Source organism: Myotis daubentonii, chromosome 1, assembly GCF_963259705.1.
Source record: "Myotis daubentonii chromosome 1, mMyoDau2.1, whole genome shotgun sequence".
NCBI lineage: Eukaryota > Metazoa > Chordata > Mammalia > Chiroptera > Vespertilionidae > Myotis > Myotis daubentonii.
In genome coordinates, this window is record NC_081840.1 from 177420293 (window position 1) to 177446034 (window position 25742).

The window sequence follows — 25742 nt, forward strand, 5'->3', positions numbered from 1 at the left end:
ATAGCCATTTCATAAATCTCCCTGTAATTTATCCTTTGATCTTTCATGGCACCAAAAAGGGAAGGATTGTGGGCTCTCTAGCCACTCCAAGATGTGTCTGCCACAGAAGTAATAATATATTCTGTAAATTCCCAAAACTTAAGCAAGATTTTAAGCCACATTAAACTACTATATTTTAAATTTTAACTTATTTTTATCTGATTTGACTCGTTTTTTTCTTTTTTAAAAATATTTTTATTGATTTTTAAGAGAGAGAGGATGGAGAAGGATAGACAGAAACATTGATGAGAGAGAAACATCATTAATCGGCTGCCTCCTGCACACCCCCTACTAGGGGTTGAGCATGCCACCTGGGCATATGTGCCCTGATCAGGAATTGAACTGATGACCTGTTGGTTCCTGGGTCAGTGCTCAACAACTGAGCCACACTGCCTGGGCTTAGCTCTTTTTCTTTTTTTGGTTTCATGCTTTATAGTTCCTCAACTATAAAGGCCCCATTGAAATATTTTTAAAATCTTGGTTTATAGAATTCTAAAATGTTACATACACTGTGTTTGTGAAGACATGCAAATATGTATATGTATACACACACACACACACACACACACACACACACACACACACACGTATATACTCAGCATAGAAAATGTCTGAAAAGGTACATACCAGATTGTAAACATTGATTATCTTTGGGGCATGAGTTAAGGGAATATAAGAATTGGTATTATGGTGCAGAACAACTTTATTGTTTGACTTCAAAAAATATATTCTGCTTAATATTTTATAGTATGCTTGGCTGGTGTGGTTCCGTGACTGAGCATCAACCTATGAACCAGGAGGTCATGGTTTGATTCCTGGTCAGGGCTCATGCCCAGGTTGCGGGCTCAATCCCAAGTAGGGGGTGTGTACACGGCAGCCGATAAATGTTTCTCTCTCATCATTAATGTTTCTTGCTCTTCCTTTCCCTTCCTCTCTCTGAAATGAATAAAAATATATTTCAAAAATATTTTAATTAAAATAAATTTTTTAAAAAATATTTTATAGTATGTACTTTCATTAATATGCCAAAGGCCAGCATATGATTTTTGCTTCTTATAAAGTTAGGAGAGATAGTTTCTGAATGATTAAGGACTAATAAGCAATACTTATGTAAAGCTATCTGGGTTGTCAACAAAAACATATGTAGTAGTTTTTATTTTTATGTTTTAGCATATGTATTTGACAATCAGATGCTTATTGAAAGTCATTGCGTGTGTTAGGTTTTCATGTAATTACATTTAGGTTGAAACTCTGCTTTTCTTATCAACCTAAACATTTTCATTTAAAAGTTACTCTGTAATTAACAAAAAGTATAATATATCTTAATCTGAAATGTCTATAATTCAGAGGTCAGATTGCAATACAGAATTGCAGGAGGGAGGCATTTAACATGTTATTCTCTCTCTTGCTAATTTTAGTTTTCATGTCTGGGCATCTGATAGGGACCCAATGCTAGGAAGAGCTTATAACTAGGAGTATCAAGACATATTTTTTAGTTTTCAGTATATGCAGGCCAGATTGCATCATCTTCAGGCTATTTACTAGTTGATGATGATTTTAATATCTTCCAAAGAGCAGTCTATTATCTCTTTTTTAAAATAAACTGGTTCCTTCAAATATATACATACAGAGAAGTGAACAGCTCATAAGTGTACAGCTCAATGAATTTTCTCAAAATAAGCTTGCTGCACCATTAAAAAAATGAAAAGGTTAGGAAAATATTTGCAAAACATATCTGGCAAAGCATTTGAACCAGAAGATCTAAAGAACTGTCACTCTGTCTGAAAATGACAAAAGATTTACACAGACATTTCACCAAGGTCAGTACACTACAAAGAAAGATACAAATCCATAGGAAGATGTTCAACATCACTAGTCATCAGGGAAAATGAAAATTAAGACCACAGAGTGATGCCATCACACACCCACTAGAATGGCTTAAAGTCTGACGATGTTTAATATGGTGAGGATGTGGACTAACTAGAAGTTTCATCTCATACATTGCTGGTGAAAAGGTATAGAGCCCTTTTAGAAAACAGGAATGGTTTTGCTTTATTGGAAGTTGATGATGTAGGAGAGAGAAGTAGGACTCCCTAGAGCAGTGGTTCTCAACCTTCCTAATGCCACGACCCTTTAATACAGTTCCTCATGTTGTGGTGACCCCCAGCCATAAAATTATTTTCGTTGCTACTTCATAACTGTAATTTTGCTACTGTTATGAATCGTAATGTAAATATCTGATATGCAGGATGTATTTTCATTGTTACAAATTGAACATAATTAAAGCATAGTGATTAATCACAAAAACAATATGTAATTATATATGTGTTTGCCAATGGTTTTGGGCGACCCCTGTGAAAGGGTCATTCGACCCCCAAAGGGGTCGCGACCCACAGGTTGAGAACCACTGCCCTAGAGTATTGTGTATCAAAGGGGAAGTGTTAGTTAGACTTGATATGGTCCCAAAGAGTTCAAGCACAGTAGAAGGTTGGTGGTAAATGTGGATCTGCTGTTTCTGCTTCTTTATAGCATCACTTGCCTGTACATGGTAATTCAAAGTGGGTAAAACCAAATAATCATCTAAAACATTTATATAAAATTGTAAGTAAAGGGTAAATAACTAAGGAGGAATTGGGCAAAAGCTATCAATAGGCATTACATAAAAGAGGAAACACGAATTACCCCAAAAAACTTGAAATACTCAGTATCATTAATTAGCAAAAAAATACAAATTGAGACTACAATTAGATGCCATTTTATACCCCAAAATTAAAAAGTTGGCATGACCAAATGCTGGAGATAGGGATCAATATGAAGTACCCTATTGCTGGTGGGATTATAAATTACTAAACACATTTTTGGGAAAATAAAAATTGCCATCCTCATGAAAAATTGAACATATGTATATTTCTCAACTCCTACACATTTTACTTAAAGAGAAACTTTGGTACTGTGTGATCAGGAGATGTGTATGACAGTTTTTGTAACAATGTTCATAATAGCAAAGAAAAAAAACCCAGGGGAAAACATGATGCTATTGTAAAGAGAATGAATAATTCGATTATGGCATGATCACACAGTGCAGAATTATTCTGCAGTGAAAATGGAAAATTTATGAACTAAAACTAAATGCAACAACATGGATGAAATCTTGAAAACATAATATTGAGTGGAAAAATTAGACCCTGGGCAACAGGAGCTGTTAAATACCACTTTTACCAAAACAGAAGCAAACAAGATGAAGCAGTGTGCTGTTGGGGGATAGGTACATATATAATATACTTTTTAAAAAGCAAAGGGATGATAAACACATATTTTAAGATAGCAGTTACAGGGACAGAAGGGATAAAAGAGCTGGGGCATGGCATAGAGAGGAACAACTCAGTAGAACATTACTAATAACCTATATTTAGGTTCTTGAGTTGGGTAACAGGTACCTGTATATTCATTCTATTATTTGCTTTGAATTTAAAACATGTTACAAATAACTGTTGTATGTAGCAATTAATATAGAGAAGGCATATTCTGAGGTTACAGTTTAGGAGACATTTCATCATTTCTACCTACTCCTTCACTGCTACTTGAATTTCTAAAGTCACTCAATACTTTACTTGAAGTATCTTGTTTTAAAAACTTCTCTCTGATTAAGACTGTGTCTGCCATCTGACAAGTCACTCGGTAACAACTTGTTGAATGAGTAACCAAATGATTTGGGAAAAAGATTCAGGAAGTTTCTTATAAACCACCTAAAAGGTAGATTTTTAAAAATATTTTCCTTCCACTTCCAGCTGGGTTCTTATAAAAAAGTGAGATAGCAAAACTAGGTTATTGTTGCATAGGTTTTTGAGTGATAATTAACTACATTTGAAGACAATATTACTGATTATTTTTAACCTATTGTAATAATATCATCAAAGAGATGAACAAATATATAACAAAAAAACAAATAGTTGATCAGCAAAGCATAATGTTGCTGAAAGATGAAACTATTCCTAAGTAAAATGTTTCAGAGTTAGAAGATCCATGGGAATTAATCCTAGCTCCTTGTTTTGAATGAAAGAGCTTTGAGAACAAAGAAACAATTAATATCCTAAAACTTGATGAGAGCTGAGTTAAGATCAGAACCTAGATATAATGATTCAAATACTAGTGTTTTCATATTAAAATATTGAATGGTAAATAAAAAACATTTAAATATCCTATACAAGGCAAGTTAAATAACTCAAGGTTGGTTTATAACCATTGAGTGAGGAAGCATTGTTTTCTGGTTTTAATTTAGAGTAAATTAGTTCAGCTCTACACCACATTTATCTTCAGATGTTTGACAAATGCACCTAAAGAAATGACATGAATTTCTCTCTCTCTCTCTTTTTTTTTTTTGCTCATATTTGGGTCTCCAAAAAGAGACAAAGTGATCTGTGATGTACCCATGAATTCTGGCTGGAAGTGGGAAGAATTCGGTTCTGCATCTGGCTTTCCTGCTAAATAACTGTGTTGTCATTGATTCTTTGCATAACTTTTTTGGGTCTCAGTTTCCTCACCAGTAAAATGAAGAAGCTGAGTGAGATGGTACGTAGAGACCATCATTAAATGACTGTATTCTTTATGGATTTTGAATAGCAAATTTTACTTACCTAAAATAGTTATGTGTTCCACGATTAAACCATTGGCAGCACATAAAGAAAATAAAGAGAGAATCAGTAGAAAATGAATGACTCATGATGCTGAAACATATTCTGAAAATTCACTGGGTTTTCTTTTTCTTTCTTTCATCATAGATATAATACTTGTCCACATCTGCTTCAGGAGGAAAGTGCCTGCCGCAGGTTCATGCCAGCCCAGAACAGAGAATCAGGTCAGTTGTAGGATTGCTATGTCTGTTGAACAAGGAACCAGGAACAGAATCGTGGTAGTCTTTGCTGTACCATACCATTGCACTGTAACAAGGCCTCTGAACTGTGTCTCAAAAGAGCTGGGTTTCAGTCATTCCCTCTGATGGCTGGGTAATCTCGGGTAAGCCTCCTTTTCTGGATGGCTTTTAGTTTTCTGCACCTAAAGAGGATATGTTAGAATAAATTACCTCAGTTTCAATTCTGGCTGTAAAGCATTATTACTTTTATTGTAGTTACTTACATAGAATAAAATCATGTTTTTAATGCATTATTTTCCTAGAAAAATCTAGCTGTAAGCACAGGCTTTGTAACTCTTTATTGTACTTTACCTCGAGTGACTAGTGTGAATAATGAATTATGTTGTGAGGCATTGGAGAGTACTATTGATACCTACTTGCCTTAGTTTTAGTCTTGCTTTATTTTTGCTGAGAAGCGTATTTTTTACATGAAGTTATTAGTCCTTCAAAAATGTTCTGCAACTTTGGAGGAGGCTGCTTTTTGACCGTGTTAGTTCTCTTTTGATTGCAAGTGACTGGATTCAAATGAGCTTCAGCAAAAGGGAGAAGTTACTCGTTTTTTGGGTGTGTCAGAGGAGATGCCAAAGGATCCAAGGCCAGAAGTGCAGATGGGCTGCCTGTAAAGCACCCAGGAACCAGATGCAGCAGGTCTCCCTCAAACTCTCAGGAGTGTGCAGCTCCTGTGCATCTGTCTCACTCTCTGCAGACTGGCTTTCTCCACGTTTCCATTTCTGCTCAAGGGAAGCATCATTGCCACCACCTCCTGAGCTTTATATCTTGTAGTTCAGATGCCCAAAGAAAGGCTAACTTAAGCACCAATCCCAGATTTCCCAGAACAGACTGATTCTTTAGTCAGGTGCTTGTGGACAAGCTGTGACTTAGGGCACGGTGATTTTTAAAACTTTGCTGTGGTTTTCTTGCCATCTTTGTTTCAAAGTCTGTTTTCTGACTTATTGCTACTAAAATGCAGATAACTAATAATATTGTATTACTCTTTCCAGGTATATTTGTATTTTAATTGATATCAAATGTTAAGCTCAAGCAGTTTTTCCCAAACTGTAGAAGTGAAATTTTCTGTTCCAGTATATAAAAATGATTAACATAGATGCAAGAAAAGCATCAGGAATTGAAAACAGCATTTGAGGGTTCAGGGAGTAAAATAAAATGGGTAACCATATTTTTCTGGTTAGATGAGGGCAGATAGGCAAATATACACTGAGTGGCCACATTATTATGACCACCTGACGTTTGTGGGCAAATTAGCTATCATTTCGTGCTGAAGTTGCTAGAGGGCCAGACCATTATAAATAGGGAAGCAGGTTGTTTACCACAACAGTAGAAGTGATTTTTTCCTGAAGATATGGGTAAACAACGCTATTTAACAGCCTTTGAACGTGGTATATATTTGAACGTGAGTGGCCAGTTTATTATGACCACCCCCATCAGTACTTCGTTGGGCCACCTTTTGCCTTCAATACTGTGGCAATTCTTTTTGGCATTGACTCCACGAGATGTTGAAAGGTGATGCGAGGAATCTGACACCATGCCTGATGAATAGCACTGTCCAGTTCTGTGAGATTTGATGGTTGTGGAACCAGCTGCCTGATGGCTCTTTTAACCTCATCCCACAAATGCTCAATTGGATTGAGATCTGGTGATTGTGGGGGCCACCTAAGCAAGGTAAAGTCTCCCTCATGTTCTTAACACCACTCCTGCACAATGCGAGCACCATGGCATGGCACATTGTCTTGTTGGAAGAAGCCATCTCCATTGGGATACGCCATCAACATGATAGGATGAACTTGATCAGCAACAATACTGAGGTATGTTGTGCTATTCAGATGTTGTTCCACATGAATTAAAGGGCCCAGATCATGCCAGGAAAACATGCCCCAAACCATAACACTGCCCCCACCCGCTTGAAGGGTTGTACTCATGCATGTGGGGTGCATGCTCTCATGCTGTTTCCGCCAAATTCTCACTCTGCCATCTGCATGATGCAACTGGAAACGTGATTCATCGGACCACATGACTTTTTTCCAATGCTCGACTGTCCAATCCTTGTGTTCCTATGTGAATTGGAGACATTTTATCTTGGTAACTGCAGACAGCAAAGGTATTCGAACAGGCCTTCAGCTTCCATATCCCATACAATGCAGTGTATGGCTAATCTGCCTACAAATGTCAGGTGGTCACTCAACGTTCAAATGTATCCCATGTTCAAAGGCTGTTAAATCGCATTGTTTACCCATATCTTCAGAAAAAAATCACTTCTACTGTCGTGGTAAACAGCCTGCTTCCCTATTTATAATGGTCTGGCTCTCTAGCAACTTCAGCATGAAATGATAGCTAATTTGCCTACAAATGTCAGATGGTCATAATAATCTGGCCACTCAGTGTATATATTTCTAAGGTAGAAAGAAATACAAAGCTTGGATGTAGTAAGTAAAGGAAAAGCTTTTCTATTTAACTCTTTAAGAAAAAGATTTGAAGGTGGGAGTGAGAAAGAACCATTAGGTTAGTCCCAGCTTAACTACTAGCTATGATTTTGAATAGTTATAAATTATTCTCTGGGCACCTCAGTTTACTAAATCCTGGCTACTTACTAGCTTCTTACTTAACTTCTGGACATCAGTTTCTTCATCTTAAAAATATAATTGATGGTGCTGGTATTTCATAGGGTTCTTGTGAGGAATTAATATATGCTAAGTGTTTAAAAGCAGCAGCAGCAATTTTTTAAATGAGTAGATTATATTATATGATTGCAGGAGTCCCAGCTAACTAAAAAAAAAAAAAAAAAAAAAAAAAAAAAAAAAAAATCTGTGGTCTAAGATTTTCTGATCTGGACTAATGTCTTTTTCCAGAATAAAGACTTGAGACTTGGAAGCTTTGAGTCCTGGGTTGAAGCTAATTTAGGTACAGACAATAAAAGTTATTTTGAATGAAGTATATGTATTAGTTCTCTATTGCTACATGCATTAATTTGTTAGGGCTCTCAGAGCAACTTAACACAACAGAAATTAATTGTCTTTGTCCCAATTTCCCCTTTTTATAAACACATAAGTTACATTGGGTTAAGACCCGCCCTAATGACCTCAGTTTAACTTGTGTACTTCTGTAAAGATCCTATCTCCAAATGAAGTCACATTCTGAGGTGTTGGGAATTAGAAATTCAATGTATGAAAATCAAAGGGGATACAATTCTTAGTGCTTGGTTGATTGATTATACACTTGATTAGCATATTGACTTTATTTTTGAAAGGTAGAATTGAGTTTGCATAAAAGGATATGAGTTTGGAGCCATTGCTTAAATTGTTGACTTAGAGAAAAGGGTATGGAGGAATTCAGTGTGCTATTTTTGCTGTAGGTTTGAAAAGATATTTTTGTAATCACTAAGTAATTTTTTAAAGTTGGTAACACTAGGATGTCAACTTTCCATTTTAGTTTTAAACTTTAGCCACTAGCCACTCTTTTGTGTTTTGCTTTGACCTCAGGGAAGGGAGCCAGAGGACAGATACCTGTTCCTTTCATTGTTTTGTAAGGGATGTGTGGCTTGGTGTTAATGTTGTTCATGGGAAAGTTGCCCCTGCGTCTTAGTTTTCTGAAGACTCTACTAAAAGTCATCTTTAAGTGTATTAATCTGATTGTGAGATGACTGTGGCAACATAGTAGCATCCTAAGAAAATTAATCTTCTCTTTTTAGAAAAAGGAACTATGTCTAAGTTGAGAGAAACATGGAATTTAGGAGGAAGTCTCCTACTTATGTACATTTTGCTCCTAATTTGGTCAGACATCTGCTTTACCTTTGCACACATTTTTTATGTGCTTTATATAAATGAAAATGAAGAAGGCTGCTGCTCTCCATTAGAGTTTGCAATTTGAAAGTGTTATATAACATAAATGATCCAGGAGAGGAAGTAGGGGGAATGAGAAATATAAGCTCTCGAGGTGTTTTATTATCTTATTAGAAGCCCGGTGCACAAAAATTTGTGCACTCGGGGACGGGGGGAGAAGGGGTCCCTCAGCCCGGACTGTGCCCTCTCGCAGTCTGGGACCCCTCGGGAGATAACGACCTGCTGGCTTAGGCCTGCTCCCGGGTGGCAGAGGGCAGGCCCAATCCCTAGGTGCAGCCCCTGGTCGGGCTCAGAGCAGGGCCGATTGGGGAGTTGGGGCACCGCCCCCTATCATGCACAGAGCAGGGCGGATCGGGAGGTTGCGATGCTACCCTCAGTCACACTCAGTGTAGGGCCGATTGGGGGGTTGGGGCACCGCCCCCTGTCACACTCAAGGCAGGGTCAATGGGGAGGTTGCGGCGCCACCCCCTGTCATGCACAGAGCAGGGCCCATCAGGGGGTTGGGGCTCTGTACCCTGTCATGCACAGAGCAGGGTCAATCAGGGGGTTGGGGAGCTCCCTCCTATCACTCACAGAGTAGGGCCGATAGGGGAGTTGGGGCACTGCCCCCTGTCACACACAGAGCAGGGCGGATCAGGGGGTTGGGGCGCCGCCACTCTCACACTCAGGGCAGGGCCAATGGGGAGGTTATGGCTCTACCCCATCACACACAGAGCAGGACCCGTTGGGGGGGGGGGTTGGGGCGCCGCACCCTGTCACACACAGAGCAGGGCCGATCAGGGGGTTGGGGCGCCGCACGCTGGCACACACAGAGCCGCAGGGCGATCAGGGGGTTGGAGAGCTCCCCCCTATCAGGCACAGAGCAGGGCCGATTAGGGGGCTGGGGCGCCGCCCCTCGTCACACACAGAACAGGGATCGTGGGGGGGGTTGGGGCGCCGCACCCTGTCACACACAGAGCCGCAGGGCGATCAGGGGGTTGGGGTGCTTTCCCCTGTCACGAGCAGAGCAGGGCGGATAGGGAGGTTGTGGCCCCGCCCCCTGTCACACACACAGCTGCAGGCGATCAGGGGGTTTGGGTGCTGCCCCTGTCACACTGATCCCGGTGCCAGGAGGCCTCGCGGCTCCACTGATCCTGGTGCTAGGAGCATATTACCCTTTTACTATATAGGATAGAGGCCTGGTGCATGGGTGGGGGCCGGCTGGTTTGCCCTGAAGGGTGTCCTGGATCAGGGTGGGGGTCCCCACTGGGGTGCCTGGCCAGTCTGGGTGAGGGGATGATGGCTGTTTGCAGCTGGTCACATATCCTTCAGGGTAGGGGTCCCCACTGGGGTGTCTGGCCAGTCTGGGTGAGGGGCTGAGGGCTGTTTTCAGGCTGGCTGGTGACTGAAGCTCCCAACTGCTCCTTTTTTTGTTTTTTGTTTTATTCTGGGCCAGCTTTAGCTCTAACTCCAGCTCTGAGGCCTCTGCTGCTGAAAGCAGGTATCTGGTTTGTTTGTGTTCTATAATTGAAACACTGTGTCAACTCCAGCTCTGAGATCCCGGCTCGCTGAAAGCAGGTTTCTGGGATTTTGTTTAGCTTCTATATTTGTAACTATGTTTCAGACTGCAAGCTCAGAGGCCGACAAGGCAGGCGGGGAACATTGGAGTCCTCCGTCACTGAAGCAAGCAAGCCTCATGTTAGTTTCAAGCTGCCTAGCTGCCGGCCGCCATCTTGGCTGGCAGTTAATTTGCATATCACCCTGATTACCCAATGGGAAGGGTAGCAGACGTACGGCTAATTACCATGTTTCTCTTTTATTTGATAGGACTAGAGGCGTGGTGCACAAAAATCTGTGTACTCGTGTGTGTGGGGGGGTCCCTCAGCCTGGCCTGTGCCCTCTCGCAGTCTGGGACCCCTCGGGAGATAACGACCTGCTGGCTTAGGCCTGCTCCCGGGTGGCAGAGGGCAGGCCCAATCCCTAGGTGCAGCCCCTGGTCGAGCTCAGAGCAGGGCCGACTGGGGAGTTGGGGCGCCGCCCCCTGTCATGCACAGAGCAGGGCAGATTGGGAGGTTGCAATGCCACCCTCAGTCACACTCAGGGTAGTGCCGATTGGGGGGTTGGGGCACCGCCCCCTGTCACACTCAAGGTAGGGTCAATGGGGAGGTTGCGGCGACACCCCCTGTCACGCACAGAGCAGGGCCAAATGGGGTTGGGACGCTGCCCCCTGTCACGCACAGAGCAGGGCCCATCAAGGGGGTTGGGGCTCTGTACCATGTTACGCACAGAGCAGGGCCAATCAGGGGGTTGTGGCGCTGCCCCCTGTCATGCACAGAGCTGGGCCCATCAGGGGTGTTGGGGCTCTGTACCCTGTCACGCACAGAGCAGGGGGGATTGGGAGGTTGCGATACCACCCTCAGTCACACTCAGGGTAGCGCCGATTGGGGGGTTGGGACACCGCCCCCTGTCACACTCAAGGCAGGGTCAATGGGGAGGTTGCGACGACACCCCCTGTCACGCACAGAGCAGGGCCAATCAGGGGGTTGGGGTGCTGCCTCCTGTCACGCACAGAGCAGGGCCCATCAGCAGGTTGGGGAGCTCCCCCCTGTCACGCACAGAGCAAGGCCTATCAGGGGGTTGAGGAGCTCCCCCCTGTCACTCACAGAGTAGGGCCGATAGGGGAGTTGGGGCACCACCCCCTGTCACACACAGAGCAGGGCAGATCAGGGGGTTGGGGCGCCGCCACTGTCACACTCAGGGCAGGGCCAATGGGGAGGTTATTGCTCTACCCCATCATAAACAGAGCAGGGCCTGTGGGGTGGGAGTTGGGGCGCCGCCCTCTATCACCCACAGAGCAGGGCCGATCAGGGGGTTTGAGTACCACCACTCTCACACTCAGGGCAGGGCCAATGGGGAGGTTATGGCTCTACCCCGTCACACACAGCAGGGCCGATGGGGTGGTTATGGCTCTACCCTGTCACACACAGAGCAGGGCTGACCAGGGGGTTGGGGCGCTGCACCCTGTCATGAACAGAGCAGGGTGGATAGGGAGGTTGTTGCCCCGCCCCTGTCACACACAGAGCCGCAGGGCGATCAGGGGATTTGGGCGCTGCCCCCGTCACACTGATCCTGGTGCCGGGAGGCCTCTCAGCTCAGCTGATCCCGGTGCTGGAAGGCATATTACCCTTTTACTATATAGGATAGAGGCCTGGTGCACGGGTGGGGCCAGCTGGTTTGCCCTGAAGGGTGTCCTGGATCAGGGTGGGGGTCCCCACTGGGGTGCCTGGCCAGTCTGGGTGAGGGGATGATGGCTGTTTGCAGCTGGTCACATACCCTTCAGGGTAGAGGTCCCCACTGGGGTGTCTGGCCAGTCTGGGTGAGGGGATGAGAGCTGTTTTCAGGCTGGCTGGTGACTGAAGCTCCCAACTGCTCCTTTTTTTATTTTATTTTTTATTCTGGGCCAGCTTTAGTTTTGAGGCTTGGCTACAGCTCTTAGGCCTCCACTGCTGAAAGCAGGTTTCTGGCCTTTGTTTACCTTCTGTATTTGAAACAATGTTGCTATCCTACTGGCTGAAGCCCGGCAGACTAAAGCAGGTTTCTGGGGTTTTGTTTAGCTTCTGTATTTGTAACATAGTTGCGTAGAGTTACAACTCAGAGGCCCACAGCGGCAGGAGGGGAACATTGGAGTCCTCCGTCGCTGAAGCAAGCAAGCCTCATGTTCGCTTTAAGCTGCCTGGCCGCCGGCCGCCATCTTGGCTGGCAGTTAATTTGCATATTGCCCTGATTAGCCAATGGGAAGGGTAGTGGTCGTATGCTAATTACCATGTTTCTCTTTTATTAGATAGGATGTATAGTGGGAGAGGAACCTCAAAAGGTCTAGGCCTAGGGAATCACATTTTGAGAGTAAAGATTCAGTATTTTTTGACTGAGTGAAGGATTGTTGTGAATGTCTATATGCTAAAGGAGAATGTGAGTTACAGAATGTATAGGGAAGGAAGTACAGGCCTCTTTAAATTTTTATTTATTTATTTATTTATTTATTTATTTATTTATTTATTACTTAAGGATTTTGGGACTTCTTATAAAAATTATGATATTTTGGTTGTTCTCCCCTCCAAAAAGCTGAAATTATTTATAATGGTCTGCCCTCCCTCCTTTCCACCTTCCTTCCTTCCCTCCCTTATTTCCTTCCATATAGTTTTTGACCTTTCCGTTTGGTTCTTTTATGTCTGGTGTTACTACTTGTTTGTAAGTCATATGTCATGTGTTCATGATGCAAGAATTGTTTTTCTCCTTACAATATCTTGAGTTCTTTCTTAATTATATATGATTGCCTACTCCAGATGATGTTGCAAAAAGTTCTATAATAATGAATTTTCATAGTTGCCTCTGAACCAGTTATGGTTCAAAATTCAAACTTTTTGATATCAGGGTTAAGACTTGGTCTGTTTTTGTAAAATCTTCAGGATTTTTACTTTCCTCCAACATCAGTAGATTATCCTGAGGCTTTGCTGTATCTGTATGGGCTGTCAGGAATAAGGAGTTTTGTTGTGGTCAGGGATTGTTGAAGGAAAGCTTTACAAAATGTTATCAGAAGGCAAGTTACTCCTCATGAAAGAACACCTCTTAGTTTATTGTTGTGAGGCCCCACAATAGAGATTATGGTTTTTCGTAGTGTAGGTTTACCTTTAAGTTCCATTTTTTTGGATCACACATTTTGATGTTTTTCATTTTCTGTACCCGCCAAAGAATGACTCTGTTCAAGGAATTTAGTTTTATGATGTCACAGATTATGAAATCTACCCTCATACTCTGACTAACAGCTAACAATAGTAAAAATAATATTAATAGTAAACACTGTTTCCTAGGTTTTTCCATAATATTACATCATTTATTTTTTTATAACAACCCTACAAGATTGATTCCATTATCATACTAAATTTATGCTACTAGCAACAGGCAGGAGAAGTTACAAGGTCACAGGATTAGAAAATGACAGAACCAAGATTCAAACTAGGAGTCTGTCTCCAGGACTCAGGCACGTAACTGCCCTCCTATAATGCCCTGCCCCTCCTACACATGAAGAAAGACATTACTTTTTTCTTTTCTTTAAAAGAATATTATATATTTTTGACATATTTGAATATATGGTTATACTCATTATATTAAACATGGATTTTTAAATGTTTTATTCTATTGCTGAGAAAAGTAAGCAAATCCATAATAAGGAATATTTGGAGAAGAATAACTTGTTCTATCTTCTCAGGTAACCCTGTATAAGATTAACATCCTATTTCAGGGAAGAATATATTGAGTCATAGTTAAATCCCTGGCTTTGCTGTGTCCTAATCATATTTTTGGTATTTAATATGCTAATTTAACTCACTTGTTTCCACTGGAAATTCTCTACCTAAGTATATGTCCATATTTACCTTTTTCTTAAGGAAATTATTTTGAGAACAAATATCCTGGTACCAAAAACTATAGAACTCAAGTACAGGATGTACAGCCAGGCTTCTGTGGAACTGAATGTTTTTAGGCACTTATTCTCCATTTCTTTTTTTGGTGTTGCTTGTATTCTTGTTTTTGTTTCTCTGCCAAATGGTTTTATCAGCTTTCTTATCAGTGGACAGTGGTCAGTCGGGGGTGTTGAGTTTAGCTTTTATTTTGATGGTCACATTCTAAATTATAACTTGCTGGAAGAAGAATTCATCTGTCTCCTGTTCCGAAGGCTGTCCAGCACTGCCCAGTCACTTTCATTTGAAGAACCTTCACAATCGAGTTGCCTTTATAACAAGTGTGGAAAGCACAACTTCTCTAAGAAGGGCCTATATGTAGGAAGAAAGCATCTTTAGTATATCAGCTGAAGCAAATAATTATATGAAAATATTTTTATATCTTAAGTTTTGATACATTTTAAAGTGAATTTGAGTTAACTCTGCTTTTTCTTACCTTTGAGGGTGTTGTGATTTTGTGGCAAACTTATTTTCCAATAGCTCATAAGAGTCTGGAATAGTGATACATTTTAAGTCTAATTTAATAGAGGAAAATGGCCTGTGAACTATATGAATGAGTTTTCAGTTATATATTGTAATTGTTTTTTGAAGAAGCATAGGTTCTTAAAATTTTTAAGCAGTGTTCTCTCTGTTGTGTATTCCAGCAGAAACTGTGTGGTGACCTTAGCTATCATTTTTACTTTTTCATTAGGTTCATTGTTCTTCTCCTTTCTGCATGCTTTGCCTAGCCTAGGAGCTGGGTCTCTGAGAGTGGTTTGCCCTTTAAAAATATAAAAAGTCACAGAATTAACAGAAAAGAGAACTGTGAGATTGTATAAGATGTATGCAAATGATTTAAAGATTTTCATGAAAATGTAATTTGCTTCTTTACCTTTTTTCAACTTCTGTGTATGACATTCTAATGAAGACTATACACTGTATATAGTTCAGGGAAATATTTGTGCAGTACAACCACAGATTTTCATATTTGGTAACATGGGAAAATTGTACAGTTTTATGTTTAAAATATTGTGATGTCAAAGACATTGTTTACAGAGGAGAAAGAGCAGTGCTGTAATTCTGTGTATCCTTCTGCAGTCTACCTAGAGTGGTAATCCATCCTAAGATTTAGCAGGTTAGCACTTTGTAGACCAGAGAGGGAAGAAGTTTCTTATTTCTGCTCTATCAAAAATACTAGAAATCTAAAGACAAGTGGAAACTCTCTAATGGCTTTTTAATCTTTCTCCTTTTAAACCCTACTTTACATTTTGAAAATTTAAAATGTACAGAAAAATTTATTGAATTTACAGTGTATATCTAAGTACTCTCAACCTGGAGTTGACAATTATCAGTGTTTTGCCACAAACATTCTTTTTTTTTTATTATTTTTTATTTTATTGATTTTTTACAGAGAGGAAGGGAGAGAGATAGAGAGTTAGAAACATCGATGAGAGAGAAACATCGATCAGCTGCCTCCTGCACATCTCCTGCTGGGGATATGCCCGCAACCCAGGTACATGCCCTTGACCGGAATCGAACCTGGGACCTCTCAGTCCGCAGGCCGACGCTCTATCCACTGAGCCAAACCGGTTTCGGCGCCACAAACATTCTTGTGTTTATATACATTTCAAAGGAGTTGGTATTACTAAACCATTTGAAAGTGATTTCAACCATCGTGACACTTGACTCATAAATACTTCAGCAAAATAACAATAATCTTATATTGTCATGTTAAATCTAGTCCATATCTAAATTCTCCAGTTGCCCCCAAGATTTCTTTCATAGCATTTAACACTAGATTGCCCAAGGAAGTCATTTTGACTGCTTTTTAATTTCAATTAGAAAAACGATGTATATAATGACACAATTTCTTAGAATTTTGTGACTTTTTGTACAACATATAAATGCATTTATAGTTACCTCCCCCCTCCTTCATTTCCGGTGTATATATATGTGTTATACCTATATTGCCCAAAAGCAGTCATTTTGACTGCTTGGGAAATTTTAAATAATCAAATGACTCTTATTATTGAATTGAGTAAATTTCTTATATGACCAGTTCGGCTCTGTATTGAAATAACAGGTTTCATTTTTTTTCGATTACCGTCACATGATAACATACAAGTACATGATAAATTGCCGATACTTGATAAGTTGCAGTTGCTCAATAAGCTAAACTAGTACTTGTTATTCGAATCTTTATGCAGTGATACTTGTTCTAATAAGTTGTTTATTTTATTTCTTTTGCGCCCTAAATTCATGAAAGAACTGTCGAATAGAAGTGAGTTATTGGAAAAGCTAAGGAACATAAGTGCTCTGATATTATTCTTTCACAATGCAGTCATTTTGACTGCTTTTGGGCAACATAGGTATATACTAAGTTTCAGTCTTTCTAGTGTTAAAAAAATATTTGCCTTTGTCTCCTTATCCTTTTAAAATCTAGATTAGGCTATGGCTGCTGTGGCTCAATTGGTTGGGCATTGTCCTGTGCAATGAAAGGTCACTGGTTGGTCACTGGTTCAATTCCCGGTCAGGGCACATGCCCAGATTTGTGGGTTTGGTCCCTGGAAGGCAAACTATTGATGTTTCTCTCTCTCTCCCTTAAATCAATAAAAACATATTTAAAAAATAAATAAGATAGAATCTAGATTAGTTTTCCTTACCCTTTTCCTCTTTATCTTTTTCTTTCTTCCTTCCTTAATACTAACTTTTTGAAGACAGTCCAGAACAACTTTCTTATAGCAATTCACATTCCACATGTGTTTCTTCCTGGTGTCTTCTCAGTGAAGTTGGGAAATATTTCTTTAACAGGAGCGGGAAGCCACCTGAGATATACAAGAAAAATGTAAAAGGGAATTGGATAAATGGCTGGCAGTAGTTATTACAGGGTTGAAGTTAACAAATAAGATTTCTTTCAGGTTAATGGAGAAGAAGTTGGGAAAAGAATAGGAAAAGAAAGAGATTGGAGGGAATGCACATGGCACTGAGGGATGGTCTCAGGTGAGTTACTTGATAAGAGAGGAGAGGGTTGGGGAATCACAGTCCCCAGCTCCCCTGGGTTAGATATTCATTCTGCGTCAGCCTAGTGGTTGAACAAATGAAGAAGTCTGAATTTTTGTGCTGACTATAGGGGAGGCACAGTGAGTGAAGATCACTTTAGCTGCTACTGGAAAAGCAAAGGAGGTTGTGTGCATTAGACCTTTTGTAAGTTATGAAGTCTTCTATGGAAGTAGAGGTATCACTTTAATATATTGTACTGCTTCTTTCAAATTTTCAGGGGAAAATTTGGAGCCATGATTTGATACTTTGTCTATATTTTTATGTTTTATAATGATTGTGAAATGTCTTGATACTATAGAGGGAAGAGTTTGAGAATCAGAAGATCTTAAGTTGAAATCTTATTTTACCACATACTAGCTAAACAGCCTTGTTTAAGTACCTTAGCCTCTGACCCGTTTCCTCCTTTGTGATGACAAAGCAACATCCTGTAGGGAAAGAATAGAGGCCTTGGAGTTAGGCAGACCTGTTTCTAAACAGCTGGTTCTTCTGATCACTAGCATGTGACCTTCGGCTACTTAACTTAGCTTATTCTCAGTGTTCTCTTCTGTAAAAAGGGATTGACAACATCAGTTTCATGTTATTATTGTTAGGGTTAAAGAGATAATTCATGCAAAATGCTGAATGGGGGGCTGGCATGTAGAAGTTCTTGACATATGTTGGCTTTCCTTCACAGAATTGTCGTGAAGATCCAATTAAACGGTGAAATAAATATGAAATCCCATTGTAAGGAATGAAGTACTATGCAGGAAACTTGGCCAATGCCTAGAAAATAGAATATGGATATAGAGTCATGTAATGATTTCCATTTATTATACATTGAAGAAATCTCTGCAATGATGGTTTTCTATGAAATACTCCATAAATGCTATAAATGGCATGAAAGAATCTGCTTTTTAAGAAAGTAGAATAAGTTAGTGTAAAACATTTGTAATTATACTTTCATGTATAGAGAAATGATTCATTGATCTATCAGGGCTGTGAGTATTTGCAGCTTGAATGATTTTGTTTTTTGATGTAGCTACCAGGAATTTGTGTGTGTGTTTTTTTAATTTTTATAAAAGAATAAAATCTGATTAAAGATTTTGCAGTTTGATGGTAGAAAAAATATTTAGCTGGGAGTTAAGGAGTATTAATCTGTTATCCAATTGCAATATTCATTTTTGATAGCTAGGGACATGGTGTATGGAACTAATGGGTGAGTATATATATATTATTAGTATTACAGATTGGTTAAGACTTCATTAGGGATCTGATTATCTTTTACAAAAGACTCAGGTGATTTTCTCTTCCCCCATTTTTTACAAAACTTAAATAGGCAGACAAACTGTCTTTGTGATTGCAAAGATCTCTGAACACATTTCCCAGTAGAATAAAAGATAGGTCAAACACTTTGGTTTTTAGCTATCATTTAATTTTTTAAAAATATATTTTATTGATTTTTTACAGAGAGGAAGGGAGAGGGATAGAGAGTTAGAAACATCAATGAGAGAGAAACATCGATCAGCTGCCTCTTGCACACCCTCTACTGAGGATGTGCCCGCAACCAAGGTACATGCCCTTGACCAGAACCGAACCTGGGACCCTTCAGTCTGCAGGCCGACTCTCTATCCACTGAGCCAAACCGGTTAGGGCTATCATTTAATTTTTTAAGCAATATGTTTGGAGAGTACATTAAACAACTTTATTGCATATAAAAATTCTTGGTGTTCTATTGGCCATATATTTACCTGCTTAAATTTGTAGAAATCCAAGCAAAAGAGCCCATCTGTAGACTGACCTTTGATTCTCTCTTTATCTCTCTCCCTACTCCCCTGTCTTCTCCCCCCCCACCCACACACACACAGTTAAGATTTTTAAATTAAAGTACAAATGCTGCTTGTTACAAAAAGACTAAATGAATGCGGCAATTAAAACAAAACTTGATAGAGAAGGCCATTCTGAGACTTATTTAATCTTCATTACTTCTGTTGTCTTCCTTTTTGATTTTATTTTTAATTCCTAAAAGAACAGGTTTATAGAAATGTTCCAGTTCTAGAACAAGAGGATGAGAATTGTTATAAACTGGAAAAGAACTATTAAAAGTAAGCTTTTTGTCTTGAGAACTAAATAATTTAATGAACTCTTTAATGTATATTTTGCCATGTGTCGTATTTTACATTCTTAGTGTGAAATATCAAGACATGTTTATAAAATGTTGTGTTTTTTTTGTGCAGCTTGAGGTTGAAAGTTACTTGAATCTATTACTGCTAAAATCTAAGATAAAGGTGCACAAGTTGTATCCTACAATCCAGACATAAATATGTCTTATATAACTTTTGTATATACTATATTATAGCCCTTTAGTCCTAATTACATAAGAAGTGTACAGTTCCTACACTGAAAACAAAACATTGCTTAGAGAACATATTTAAAATCCTGAATAACTAGAGAAGTATGCAATAATCATTAATACCTTAGTTTCGATACCTAAGAATAAGCTTAATCTCTTACACAACAGTCTAAAAACTTTATTAGATTTAACATTGTTACATTACTTTAACCTACCAGTCATTTTTCAGTTTTGTCCATTGATCAAGTAAATGCCTATAGAAAATTTCTTCCCTCCAGTACAGAATTTAGGCTGTGATCATATTTTGCATTCAGATGTCACATGTACCAGTATAGCATCCTTTAATCTTTTTAAGAATGTTAGTGGTTATAAAGCTTTCTTTGTCACTTATTACATTAACATTTTTAAAGTATAGTTGATTCTTGACCAACATGAGGATTAGGGGTGCTGACCCTATGCAGTCGAAAGTCCACATATAACTTTTGACTCCCTAAAAGTTAACTATTAATATAGCCTTATCGATAATATAAACAGTTAACACATTTTGTATGTTATACATGTTATATATTGTATTTTTACACTAAGTAAACTAGAGAAAAGAAAATGTTACTAAGAAAAGAATAAGGAAGAGAAAATGCATACATTTTATGCATTCATGATATACCTAACTTTAATTTTTTTCGATATTTCTAGGCTGTGTGGTTCATCTGTGAGTTTTTTCAAATTGTCACAAATCTTCAAAACAATTTTCCAATATACAGGTGGGGCAAAAGTAGGTTTATGATTCTGAGTATGTGAAATGCAAAGTTTATTCTTATATTATAATTTATAAATTACTGTGTTATTTTCTATACAAACAACTGTAAAGCTACTTTTGCCCCATCCTGGATGTAATTTTTTTCTTTTCTTTCCTAATACAAAGGGGTAGTATGCTGTCTGTATAAGCACTTTGGCCCTTTGCTCTTTTCACTGAAAAATATACCTTGGGAATAATTTCATATTGATTCATAGAGATTATTATTGTCATTCTTCTGTGTGAATGACACCAGTTTATTCATCCTGTCTTCTATGTTTGGCTCTCCGGTAGTTTCTGATATTTTGCAGTTACAGAGTACAGCAATGAATAGCCTTGTGCATATGTCTTTATACTGTTGAGATGTATCTTCAGCATAAATATTAGAGTGGGATTACTGAGTCAAAGGTGAATGGATATGTAGTTTTTCTAGGTGTTACCAAATTTCTATACATAAGGGTTGTACTTTCATTCCCACCAGCAGTGTACTAAGAGAGTGCCTGTTTTTCCATAGCTTTACCAAGAAAGTGTATTGTCAACCTTTTGAATTTTTGCCAATTTGAGGGTCAAGGGATACTAGTATACCTCTGTATTTTTCTTATAAGTTTAACATTTTTTCAGCTCTCTAGTGATCTATATATATAAAAGTCTAAGCAACCAGCCGACCAGCTGACTAGTTAGCTGACCATCTGGTAGCTATGACACACACTAACCACCAGGGGGCAGACACTCAATGCAGGAGCGGAAACCACAGGCATGGAAACATGGAACAGACTGATGAATCTCAGAAGAGAGGGGGCAGGGCGGGAAGAGATTAACCAAAGATCTTATATGCATACTAGAGGCCCAGTGCACGGATCTGTGCACCAGTGGGATCCCTCGGCCTGGCCTGCAGGGATCGGGCTGAAACTGACTCTCTGACATCCCCTGAGAGATCCCGGATTGCAAGAGGGCGCAGGCCAGGCTGAGGGACCTCACCAGTGCACAAATCCATGCACTGGGCCTCTAGTGTATGTGTGTGTGTGTGTGTGTGTGTGTGTGTGTGTGTGTGTATACTAGAGGCCCGGTGCACAAAAATTTGTGCACTTGGGTGGGAGGCGGGGGGTCCCTCAGCCCAGCCTGTACCCTCTCACAGTCTGGGACCCCTCGGGGGATGGCCACCTGCTGGCTTAGGCCCACTCCCCAGGGGATTGGGCCTAAGATGACAATCAGACATCCCTCTGGCAGCCCGGCAGCCCTCGGGGGATATCCACTTGCCAGCGGGGAGCAGGCCTAAACTGCAGTTGGACATCTTTAGCGCTGCTGAGGAGGCAGGAGAGGCTCCCACCACCACCGCTGTACCTGCAGCCATCAGCCTGGCTTGTGGCTGAGCAGCGCTCCTCCCATGTGAGAGTGCCCTGACCACCAGAGGGCAGCTCCTGCATTGAGTGTCTGCCCCCTGGTGGTCAGTGTGTGTCACAGTGACCAGTCATTCCCAGTCTTTCTGCTGTTAGGGTCAGTTTGCATATTACCCTTTTACTATATAGGATAGAGGCCTGATGCATGGGTGGGGGCCAACTGGTTTGCCCTGAAGGGTGTCCTGGATCAGGGTGGGGGTCCCACTTGGGTGCCTGGCCAGCCTGGATGAGGGGATGATGGCTGTTTGCAGCTGGTCACACCCTCTTCAGGGTCGGGGTCCCCACTGAGGTGCCTGGCCAGTCTGGATGAGGGGCTGAGGGCCGTTTTCAGGCTGACGGGTGACTGAAGCTCCCAACCTCTCCTTTTTTTCTTTTTTCTTTTTTATTCTGGGATTTATTTACCTTCTATGGCTGTCACTGGAACTGAGAGCCAGCTTTAGCTCTGAGGCTCGGCTCCAGCTCTGAGACCTCGGCTGCTGAAAGCAGGTATCTGGGTTTGTTTGGATCCTATAATTGAAACACTGTTTCAGCTCCAGCTCCGAGGCCGGCTGGCTGAAAGCAGGTTTCTGGGGATTGTTTAGCTTCTATAATTGCAACATTGTTTCTTAGACTGCAGCTCAGACCCCAGCAGCGCCAGGCAGGGAACCTTGGCTTCCTCCATCATTGGAGCAAGCAAGCCTCCTGTTCGCTTCAGCTGCCTGGCTGCCGGCCGCCATCTTGGTTGGCAGTTAATTTGCATATCTCGCTGATTAGCCAATGGGAAGGGTTAATTACCAATGTGAAGTTATGGTTAATTACCATGTTTCTCTATTATTAAATAGGATATATATCCTATTTACATATATAAATATATGTAAATGTCTCCACTTTTCTCTAGGATTTTTGGTCTTTTCTTCAGTTAAGGGCTTTGTATCTTAGGAATATCAGTTCTTTATTTGTAATGTATGTTGCAAATATTCTTGCAGTGTTCTTATTTGTCTTTTGATTTTGCTGTTAAAAATGGTGTGTTTTGTGATTAAAAAATATATATTTTAAAATGTTATGTTGTCAAAATTATTAGTGATGTCTATTATTGCCCAGGTGTTTTGAGTTATAGTTAGAAAACAATAATTTTAAATGAATTTCTTGTATTTAAGAGTAAAGGAATGAGGTAGTTATATAAATCAGAGAAATAGGAGTAATTATCTGTGCTGTATTTATTACTGGCCCCCAATCTTACATTTATTTATTTTTCAATCTTACATTTAAAGTCTGAACCATAGCAATCATCTATTTCATATATAGAATATGCTAATTTTTAATTTAACTTCAAGTTTTTATTACAGAAAAATTTAAACATCCTTAAAATTAACACTTTTATACCTATCATCTAGTTTCTGTAATTATCATTTCTTTTTAAAGCACCTGTGCCAAATGATCTAGATTTATAGGTTTTCAGTTATTATGAATTATGTTTGTAAAGAGGAAGGTTTTGAACTAGGCTTGCAGGCTTTGGCCAACTGGCCTCGAGGCTCTCTGGCCTCTTTTTAGTAATCTTGGCACCATACCTGACCTCTTTCAGGCTTCTGAAAACACCAAGATCCCAAATTGGAAGTTTATAGAAATAAGGTGATGGAGCTAATAGGTAAGAGACTAATACTATTGCCATGGATCAGTGACATACTCAAAAGAAGTCTGGTTGATTGATGCATTAAAAGTTATATCTCTTATGTCAGGTAAAAGTAAATACTATTTACTGTATATATAGTCATTTGTTTTCTGTGGTTCAGTGTTCATTAATTAGAGTAGAATCAGCAACATATCCTGTCAGTGAGTCTAAGATGACAACTTACAAATGTTTGCTAGCCAGAATCTCAGCACAACACAGAAAACACTGAAAAATTCTAATTCGCTTAACGCAATTTTCTTTGCTCTACACTTATTTTAAACTGAAATTATATTGCTTTCATCTGATAGTCTCCAAGGAAATTTTATTAATTTAGTATATTAATTTTCAATTTATCAAGAGGCCATGATTACTTTGAAAGAATGACTGGAGATCACAAGAGCTCTGGGATTTCTCCTTTCCTTTGAAGGGCCTATGTTCTGTTTGGAACAACATTCTTGATAACACTGAAACCCAACTAAAGTACAGCAGTGTGGTTTTAGAACAGCTTTCCCTCCTTCCTAAGTAGAAGCTGACCAGTAGCTTGCCGGTGACCATATGCTGAGAATCTCAGTATTCTTCTGAAAATACTTTATTAGGCAGGAAGGAAATATCAGTCAGTGAATTCTTCATCTACTGATTATAAGTTGTTTTCATAAGTTAAATCCACATTTGGTTTCTTTTTTTCACTGAGAAGAGCAGTGGTAGTGATCTTGGCAGAACAGAATGCCCGCTGGCAAGAAGCAGATGACGAGGACTGGTACAATCACAGGGAAATGTTGCTGCATAGGATTGCATTCACTGTTTCTCCTGTGCTGGTCTCTTGTGGATTTGCCTCCATGAACTCAGTGTTACCTTTTGCTTATATTGTGCATTTCTTAACTTGTCATTTTTGTATCTTTCTGTTTTGTTTTAGTTATGGTGTTGTTCATCCTTCTTCTAAAATTAGGGCTTGTCCATAAAAAATGGTTTTCTTATTAGCTATCCAGCATGATAAAAACATGACCATTTTTTTTACTAATATCTTACCCCTAAATATCTGATGAGGCTCTAGTGTTGTGGAAGTTAGAATTAAGATTATTATGAAACTGTTTCTTTATTGGTTTTTGGAAAATACGTAGCATTCCTGATTAGAAAACAGCATGGTCAGTGATTGGTTTTGTGCTACTTACCAAAAGCATGAGACACATTGTGCTGTTTGTGTGTGTGTATAATTAACACCTTTTCTCTCAGGTCTATTAATTGAAATTTCTACACTTATTTCTACTACCTAGAACTTCTAACAGTTTTGATAGTTAAAAATTTACACATTTTTCTCTTGGGTGTTTGATTTTAAACTAGTTGAAAGAGAAAATTCTAGATATGGAGATACAAACAAAGTAAAAATATACAGCTAATGACTTCCAGCCTGCAATGAATTTGGCTTTCATTTCCATGGGTGAGGTTAACTTGTCTCGAACACCAAGTTCCTGCCAAAAAAACAAAAACCCTTCAATTGGGTTAGTTTATCGGCTTCTCTTTTAGTTTGAACAGTGGAATTGGATGCTTGATGTTAACAGTGGTACATACTTCTCAGGTGGTGTATCAATTTAAAATTGTGGTTAAAATATACATAATCTAAAATTTACAATTTTAACTGTTTTCAGTGGCATTGTGTACATTCTGAATGTTGTGTAATTATCACCACTGTCTTTCCCGAACTTTTCATCATCTCAAATAAAGCTCTGTACCCATTGGGTAATAATTCCTCATTCTTGGCCTGTGGTAACCTCTATTCTACTTTCTGTCTCTTATGAATATCCATTTTTCAGATATTTCATGTAAAGTATTATCATATATTTGTCCTTTCTTTTGTGTCTGACTTATTTCACTTAGAATAATGTTTTCAAGGTTCAATCCATGCTGTGCCTAGCATGTATCAGAACTTCATCCCTTTTGTGGCTGAATAGTATTCTATTATATGTGTATATCACATATTGTTTGCCCATTAATCTATTTTTGGGGGTTTTTTTGTTTTGTTTTTGTGGTTAATCACTATGCGTTAATTATGGCCCATTAATCTATTGCTGGTCGCTGGTTATTTCTACCTTTTGCTGCTATGAATTTTGGTATACAAGTATCAGAGTCCCTATTTTCAATTTTTTGGGGTATATATCTAGAGTGGAATTGGTGGAGCATACAGTAACTCTTAGTTTAACTTTCTGCGGAACTGACATGGTGTTTATCACAGTGGCTGTTCCAT

The 25742-nt window shown here is 39.6% G+C and overlaps 1 protein-coding gene across 16 annotated transcripts in view; it reads left to right on the top strand.

Moving 5' to 3' along the window:
- Positions 1-25742, top strand: part of WDFY3 (WD repeat and FYVE domain containing 3) — a 277660-nt gene that overhangs the window by 22825 nt on the left and 229093 nt on the right. For 2 of the 16 annotated variants that reach the window (XM_059666290.1, XM_059666280.1), the window contains one exon: positions 4818-4894. The exons of the other annotated variants lie outside the window; for them this stretch is intronic. The gene's annotated coding sequence lies outside the window, so the exon portion shown is untranslated. The remainder of the gene's footprint in view (positions 1-4817; positions 4895-25742) is intronic. 16 annotated transcript variants of the gene reach the window in all.